At 38.7% G+C, this 7,644-nt stretch overlaps 1 pseudogene; it reads right to left on the bottom strand.

The window, feature by feature from the left end:
- Positions 1-4,465, bottom strand: part of LOC105522859 — a 61,871-nt pseudogene extending 57,406 nt beyond the window's left edge.
- Positions 4,466-7,644: the final 3,179 nt, after the last annotated feature.

The raw sequence follows: 7,644 nt of genomic DNA, 5'->3' as shown, positions 1-7,644 counted from the left end.
ACCACGTCTCTACTAAAAATACAAAAATTAGCCAGGCGTGGTGGCAGGCACCTGTAATCCCAGCTACTTGGGAGGCTGAGGCAGGAGAATGACTTGAGCCCAGGAGGTGGAGTTTGCAGTGCGCCGAGATTGCGCCATTGCACTCCAGCCTGGGAGACTAAGGGAGACTGTGTCTCAAAAAAATAAATAAATAAAAATTTTTAAAAATCACCATTCTGACTGGTGTGAGATGGTATCGCATTGTGGTTTTGATTTGCATTTCTCTAGTGATCAGTGATGATGAGGTTTTTTTCGTATGCTTGTTGGCCGCATAAATGTCTCCTTTTAAGAAGTGTCTGTTCATATCCTTTGCCCACTTTTTGATGGAGTGGTTTGTTTTTTTCTTGTAAATTTAAAACTCTGTAATCTTAAACTTGAATAGCCTTTTAGAGTACCTGTACGCTCCCTGTGGAGAGGAGAATAAAATCCTAGTATCTAATTTTTCTGTCAATAATATTTACGTAGTTATAATGTATCAACGATTGTTAGTGGTTTTCAATTTTTAGCAGTAGCCTAAAAACAAAACAGAGAAAACTTAAATGTGGTTATGTCAACCTTTGTAATGTCAAAGTAACAGTATAAGCACAGATAGCAGGAGGAAGAGGGAGAACATGAAAAGATGGGAATTAATCTCATCTACTACAGTGTTTACCACTAAATCAAGAAATAGTAGTAAAGGCCCATTGTTTAGAATTAGAGAAGTAACCATTAAAAAGCCTTGGTAGGAGGGTCTGATGGCACATACTTGTAGTCCCAACTACTTGGAAGCCTGAGGCAGGAGGATCGCTTCAGTCCAGGAGTTCAAGGCTGCAGTGAGCTATGATGGTGCCTGTGAATGGCCACGGCACTCCAACCTGGGCAACACAGCAAGACTCCGTCTGTTTAAAAAACAAAAAACAAAACAAACAAACAAGAAAAATGAGAAAAAGAAAGACATGAGACAGCAACAGTTAAAAGTGGTTTCCTCTGAGAAGTTCAAAGAGGGGTGGGAGAGGGTGGGGCAGTAGAACACCTTTTTTATTTTTCATTACAAGCCCTATTACATTATTGTTTTTTTTCCCATGTATGTAATTATTGTGATAAAATGTTTTAAGATAAGAAAATTTTAATAAAGAAAGGGGAATTACTTATAATTCATTATGCCTGGAGTTTAAATTTTATCAGTTTCCACAGAAGTTCCTGGGTGGGATTGGTTATTAGAGGATCTATGGGCATGAAAAGCAGAGGAGGGAGGAAGAGGGAGAAGGTAATGGGTATATTCAAATATAAAATTTGGTTGTCAGAGGTAATTTTCAGTATGGTACAATGTATATTTATCATATTTCTTATCCAACTGTGTCCTAGCAACTAGGGCCTTGGGCCAAATCCCTAAGGAGAGAGAGCTATTACTTTAGAAAGCGTGAAATCCCTGGAGTCTCTAAAAGTGAGATGTACAAAGGAACACTGTTCTGTAGAGGTCTGGAGGTGACAGGGAACACTGCTGTGGTCTTAAGGGACTAGGGCCCCAGTCTGGATATGTACCAAGAAGAATCCTGGGCACCAGGGCACTCCTTGCAGAAGCACGTGTAGTTAATATTGAGGGAAAGACAAGGCTTTGCATTGCTGTGGGTATAGGTGAAACTAGAAAAATACTGTCCCCTTAATGTTATTATAACTTACAATAGCCATAGCCTGGTGTGGTCTATAAAAACATGATAAGCACAGTTGATTTTATAGCAAAAGCATTTAGGAAGACAAGCAGCATTATACCATGATTAAAGATACATTTACAAATGAACACATAAATGCTATAATGGTGAATCTCAAATATAATCCAACAACAGAGTTTTGATTTGACAGAGATGCAAGGATAAACCTTTCTGGTTGCAGCATTATGGGGGATAACATGGGATAGAGTATGTTATTTTTCCCTATTATTTGCTGTCTTCCCTATGAAAGGATTATGTTTATCCATTTTCATCGACATTAACCTTATGACTTGCTTTGCTTATGGAATGTGTGCAGAAGTGATATATGCCCCACAACTAAGCAGAAGTTTTAAGACATCTGGTGATTCAGACGTGAGGTCTGTGTGTCCTGGGTCAAGGTTGCTCCTGGAATAAAGATCCTAGAGCAGAGCTATAACCACCATGTATAGTGGATGAGTAATCAACCTTTGTTGTTGTCAAGTCACTGTGATTTTGTTTTTTTGTCATTGTTGTTCTGCAACATAACCTACAGAAAGCTAACTATTACAGAGCATAAGCTTAAAAGCCTTTTGTTACCAACACCCAGAAAAGCTAGTTTCATTATGGCAAACATAATTTTAAATGCATAAACTCCCAAGAAAGTAAGGGAAATATCCAGGACCACTAAACAAAGGGGATACTGAAACAAAGTATAAGTTCTTGAAATGATACTGCAGTTATAAATAGTAACAAGAAACAAAGAGAAATGAAATAAATTAATCTTTAAAAATCCACAAAAGAAAATGGATAATTATTTTTTTTGAGACGGAGTCTCACTCTGTTGCCCAGGCTGGAGTGCAATGGCATGATCTCAGCTCACTGCAAACTCCACCTCCCAGATTCAAGCGATTCTTCTGCCTCAACCTCCCGAGTAGCTGGGATTACAGGTGGGTGCCACCACGCCCAGTTAAATTTTGTATTTTTAGTAGAGATGGGATTTCACCATGTTGGCCAGGCTGGTCTCGGACTCCTGACCTCAAATGATCCGCCCACCTTGGCCTCCCAAAGTGCTGGGATTACAGGCGTGAGCCACCGTGCTTGGCTAGAAAATGGGTAATTTCTTAAAGGCAAGTGAGAAAAAGGGAAATATTAAAAGCAAAAGCAGAAATAAACAAATTGAGTAATAGAAAACTGAACATAAAATACATGTAGCCAATGACTATATCTATTTGTTTAAAAATGGTTTCTAGAGCATTCCATTTCCTTGCTGTGATAATTAGGCTTGATTTCCAAAGTGTCATGGGTTTGATATTCACTGAGAGAAAGCAAATACATATTTGGCATATTAATAAATGCTATTTAACAACAATGAATTATGGTTACATATAGAAATAATTTACATTCTGAACAAATGTTTATGCTTCTGTAAAAAATAAAATGGAAAATATTCTGTATCAGATACTCCACATCTTGACCATAGACTTGTCACGATCTAGGTCAGTGTTTTTCATTTGAGGATAGAAACCTACTGGTAAATCATAAAATCAGTTTAACAGGTTATAATTTACATTAAAAAATAGAAAAAGTGCTCCCTTTGGCGGCACATATACTAAAATTGGAATGATAACAGCGAAGATTAGCATGGCCTCTGTAAGAAAAAAAAAAGAGTAGAATTTGAAAATATCATTGTGCAGTGCACGTGGGTAAGTACTGTTTCATGAAATATTACTCTTATTTCTATAATAAGTGTATGTCCAAGGTTGAAATTAAAATGTATATCTTACTGTAGGAGGAGTAGGGTTTAAAAAAAAAGTTTGAAAGTTGCTGACTTTGCCCCCTGTAATCAAGCGACGCTCAAAATATTTCACAACTGGTGATGCTTAGTCATAGCCCAGTCAGAACTAAAGCTGGCTGCAATATTGGAATCCTGCTATGCCAGGGGTTACTCCTTTTGTGCTAGACTGAGGGTCCTAAGGGAAGGGTCAGGATGGCCGAGGTACGAGGGGGAGTTGGTACAGTGACTTTATGGGTGTATTAGTTTTCTATTGCTGCAGTAACAAATAACCATAAACTTACTGGTTTAAAATAACATAAATTTATTATCTTACAGTTCTTTAAGTCAGAAGTCAGGCACAGGTCTCACTGATCTAAAATGAAGGTGTTGACATATCTGTATTACTTTTCCGGTGCGCTAAGGAAGAACAGGTTTCCTTGCCTTGTTCAGCTTCTAGAAGTTGCCTGCATTCTTTGATTTATGGTCCATTTCCTCTGTCTTCAAAGCCAGCAACATTGCATCTCCCTGTGATACTTCTCCCATAGTCACATCACTATCTCTGACTGCAGCTGGGAAAGGTCCTCCACTTTGAAGGATCATATAATTAGATTGGGCCCACCTGGATAATCCAGCGTACTCTCTCCATTTCAAGATCCTTAACCTTAACCCCATTTGCAAAGTCCCTTTTGCCATATAAAGGAACATTTTCACAGATTCCAGAGGATTAGGGAATGGGCATTTTTGGAGGTCATGATTCTGCCTATCACAATGGGTATGGAAAAGTTTCATATTTGAATAATCAGCACAGCCACACCTGTGCATCCTGCCAGAGTGGAATTGAAGACAGGTCACCTGTGAAATGACCCATTTGGAGTCTCCATTGCAGCATTCTATGAATGTGTCTTGAATGTTTACCCTATCACTTCCAAGAGGAGGGAGGGGAAAGTTTACGCTTCACAAATATAACAATCCATTGCTTTCGCATATCGGGTATTTTCCTAGAAGGTTTAACTATGAAATGGGTTGACTACCTCGGACCCAGGAGAACTGAGAGAGAATTCTGCACAAACTTAAGAAAAGTATATAACAGAAATATTCTTCCTTTTATCACAAGTGAAAAATTTAAATGTATAGATGAGCTTATTTTAATACCTATATCAGTATTAATTCACATTAGTAATATTAGGCATTTTATGATGACAGCAAGTGACAGCTTTAAAAAAATAACTTTTATAATTCTAAACTGTTTCATAATTCTGGAAAAAGTCTCTGGAACAGCATTTCAGAATAGTATCTCACAAAATATACTCATAGATGTAAGATGTCTGTGCACATACACATATGCCCTGGAAAGGAGAAAAGCTTATTTTAAAAACTAGTGTTTTAAGTTTATAAGATCTTTTAAAATTAAATATGCTCTACTGTACAGTTTTCAAAACAATCTTTGAAATGATTTATGCATGTTTACCATTAGTGTAATCCTTCTGCTCAGTATTGCTCATTGAATGCTTTTTATGCTAATTAACAGAATAGGAATTAACTCATTTTCGAATCATTTAATTCCGGCTACAAACCCTCAGTGAACTCTAACAAAGCACTTTATGAATCACAGTGAGAGTGGAGGAAATAAAAAGAAGCTTAAAAAAATTCCACATCAGGTATCAAATGATGGTAATGTGAGCCTTTTACAAATGCTTGTGGATCTGCCTGAGTGGTATATGAAAAGGAAGTTAATCTTGCCACATAACTATTATGCTGTTTTACTCAGTTGTCTAAAGACACTGAAGGATGCTAATTTAATCTAGCTTTTGTATTTTTGGTGACTTGCTCTTCTTCCATTATAAAGGAGACTTTACATATAATTAGTAAGCTAGATTTTTTTTCTTAAGAATCTCATTGGCTCTTGCCACTTAGACAAAAGGAAAGGTTTCAATTGTTGCTCCTCTACCCCCATCCTCAATTTTGAAGACAAAATGCTAATTGGAAAAAATGGAGTCTTTTTCAAAATCCATGCTGCCTTTTATCAAGTTAATTACCTGTAAATCTACTGTTGGACCTGTCCTGCACTGTTCATTTTTCCTTTCCTCATCCATCCTTAACTACCTATCTCGGTCTTGTGTTACTGCCATCCTTTTTTAAAAATTTTTAAAATTTTTTTGGGCACATAGTAGGTGTATTATTGCATCCTAATAAACCTCAACAGTAAGATTTCCCAAGAAATGATTGGGAAGTGATTAATGTTTTATATTTGTTCAGTCATTCAGAAGTAATTTCCTATCAAATGTAACTGATTAAAAATTATTTAACATTCTTTTAATAATGTTTTTTTGAGATGGAGTCTTGCTCTGTTGCCCAGGCTGGGCAGTGGCGAGATCTCAGCTCACTGCAACCTCCGCTCCCTGGGTTTGAGCAATTCTGCCTCAGTCTCCCTAGTAGCTGGAATTACAGGTGTGCGCTACCACGCCCAGCTAATTTTTATACTTTTAGTAGAGACCGTGTTGGCCAGGCTGGTCTCAAACTCCTGGCCTTAAGTGATCTGCCTGCCTCGGCTTCCCAAAGTGCTGGAATTACAGGTGTGAGCCACCACACCCAGCATAATTGATATTATTGTGCCAGTTACATTTCTTGGCTCAATGTCACATTCCCTTTCTGCACTCTGTTTTATAACTGCAGGGCCTGGAAGCCTATATACTCCATTTCCCAGAATCCTTTACCAACTGGCTTCCAGTCAAGTTTGGCCAATGAGAGTTACCGGTGGGAGGAAAGATGCCATTCTGATCTGGCACCAGTGGTGGAGGTGTCTCAGTGGCCAATTCTGCACTGGTTACATAATGCCTCTTCTGTGAAGGTGGAGAATAGGCACTGGCCACACCGTAACCTCCAGCAGCAAATGCAGCTAGAGGGCTCCAGCCTAAGACTGGTAGCAGCTCTGTCATCTCTGGGCAGTGTTCCTTCCTTTCTCTCCCTTTCTCCTTTAGCGCTTCCAATGCCTTTGCAACCACTTCCCAGAATTAAATCCCTTTGTGTTTGAATTATGTATAGTGTTTTTTGTTTTCCTGATTGGGACTGACTGGCTGATTATAGACCGAAGTATTCAGAAAACTACCACAGCTTTGGGAAACCAAGGTGTTTATAAGTCAAAATAGTGTAATACTTTTCTGGAAACCAGTCTTCCTGCCAAACTATTATCAGGCAAGTTTTGTGCAGTTCTTAGTCCTAAACACTTGAGGCTCCACCCAAATGCAATGGATCATGGAGTTTGCCTCCTGTTCCAGTGTGTGGTTTGGGCACCCTGGAAAGTGGCTATGGGCAACATAGTGGACATCCTTGGCTTTTGGGCAGTACACATAGCTAGGATCACCTGCTGTTCAGGGATACCTGACTGAAGTCTCAGCCTCTGCTGGTTCCTTGAAAAGTTGTTGAGAATATTTAGCAACTTCCAAGTGAGGAAGGAAATTGGTTAGGCAATAGAAGGTTTAGGCACCTAACTGAAGGTGTAGTGGTGTAGGTGCTCTCCTACCCAGGTCTTCATCTGTTTGACAACTGTGTCCAGTAGGAATATTTCTGGCTTTTGTTTCACAAACCAGGGATTTGGATGGGAAACCCCAAAGGGAATAGTGTCCTTTAGGGTTAGATTTCCTCTGGTTGGTTAAGTCTACATTGGGGAGGGTGCCTGTGGCTGCCAAAATTTCTGGGCTCCTCAAATTCTTTTCTCCAGGACCAGATGATGCATTTACCTTGGTCTTTACTTAATGTCTCTTTCTCCCTCAGATCTGTTTTCACTTATCACTGTACCCTCTGGGCATAGCAAAGTGCTACATATATTCATTCACTGAATTCTTCATTCATTCAATTAATATTAAATATCTAATTTATTCCCCAAACACCAACATACCAATAACCTCTTCAAAAGTTTCAGAATTTGGGTGAGGCGCAGTGGCTCATGCCTGTAATTCCAGCACTTTGGACGACAAGGTGGGAGGATTGATTGAGCCCTGGAGTTCAAGACCAGCCTGGGCAACATAGTGAGACCCCATCTCTAAAACAATAATTAAAAATATATAAAAATTTAAAAATTTTTCAAAAGTTTATGTCAATACATATTAAACACTCTTAAGGTGACTTTCTGTAACCACATCTTCTCTATACACCCTTGAATCTCTA

The sequence above is a fragment of the Colobus angolensis genome, unplaced genomic scaffold (genome assembly GCF_000951035.1).
Source record: "Colobus angolensis palliatus isolate OR3802 unplaced genomic scaffold, Cang.pa_1.0 Scaffold442, whole genome shotgun sequence".
NCBI lineage: Eukaryota > Metazoa > Chordata > Mammalia > Primates > Cercopithecidae > Colobus > Colobus angolensis.
Note: the sequence above shows the minus strand (reverse complement) of the source record. Positions and strands in the feature narration are given on the sequence as shown.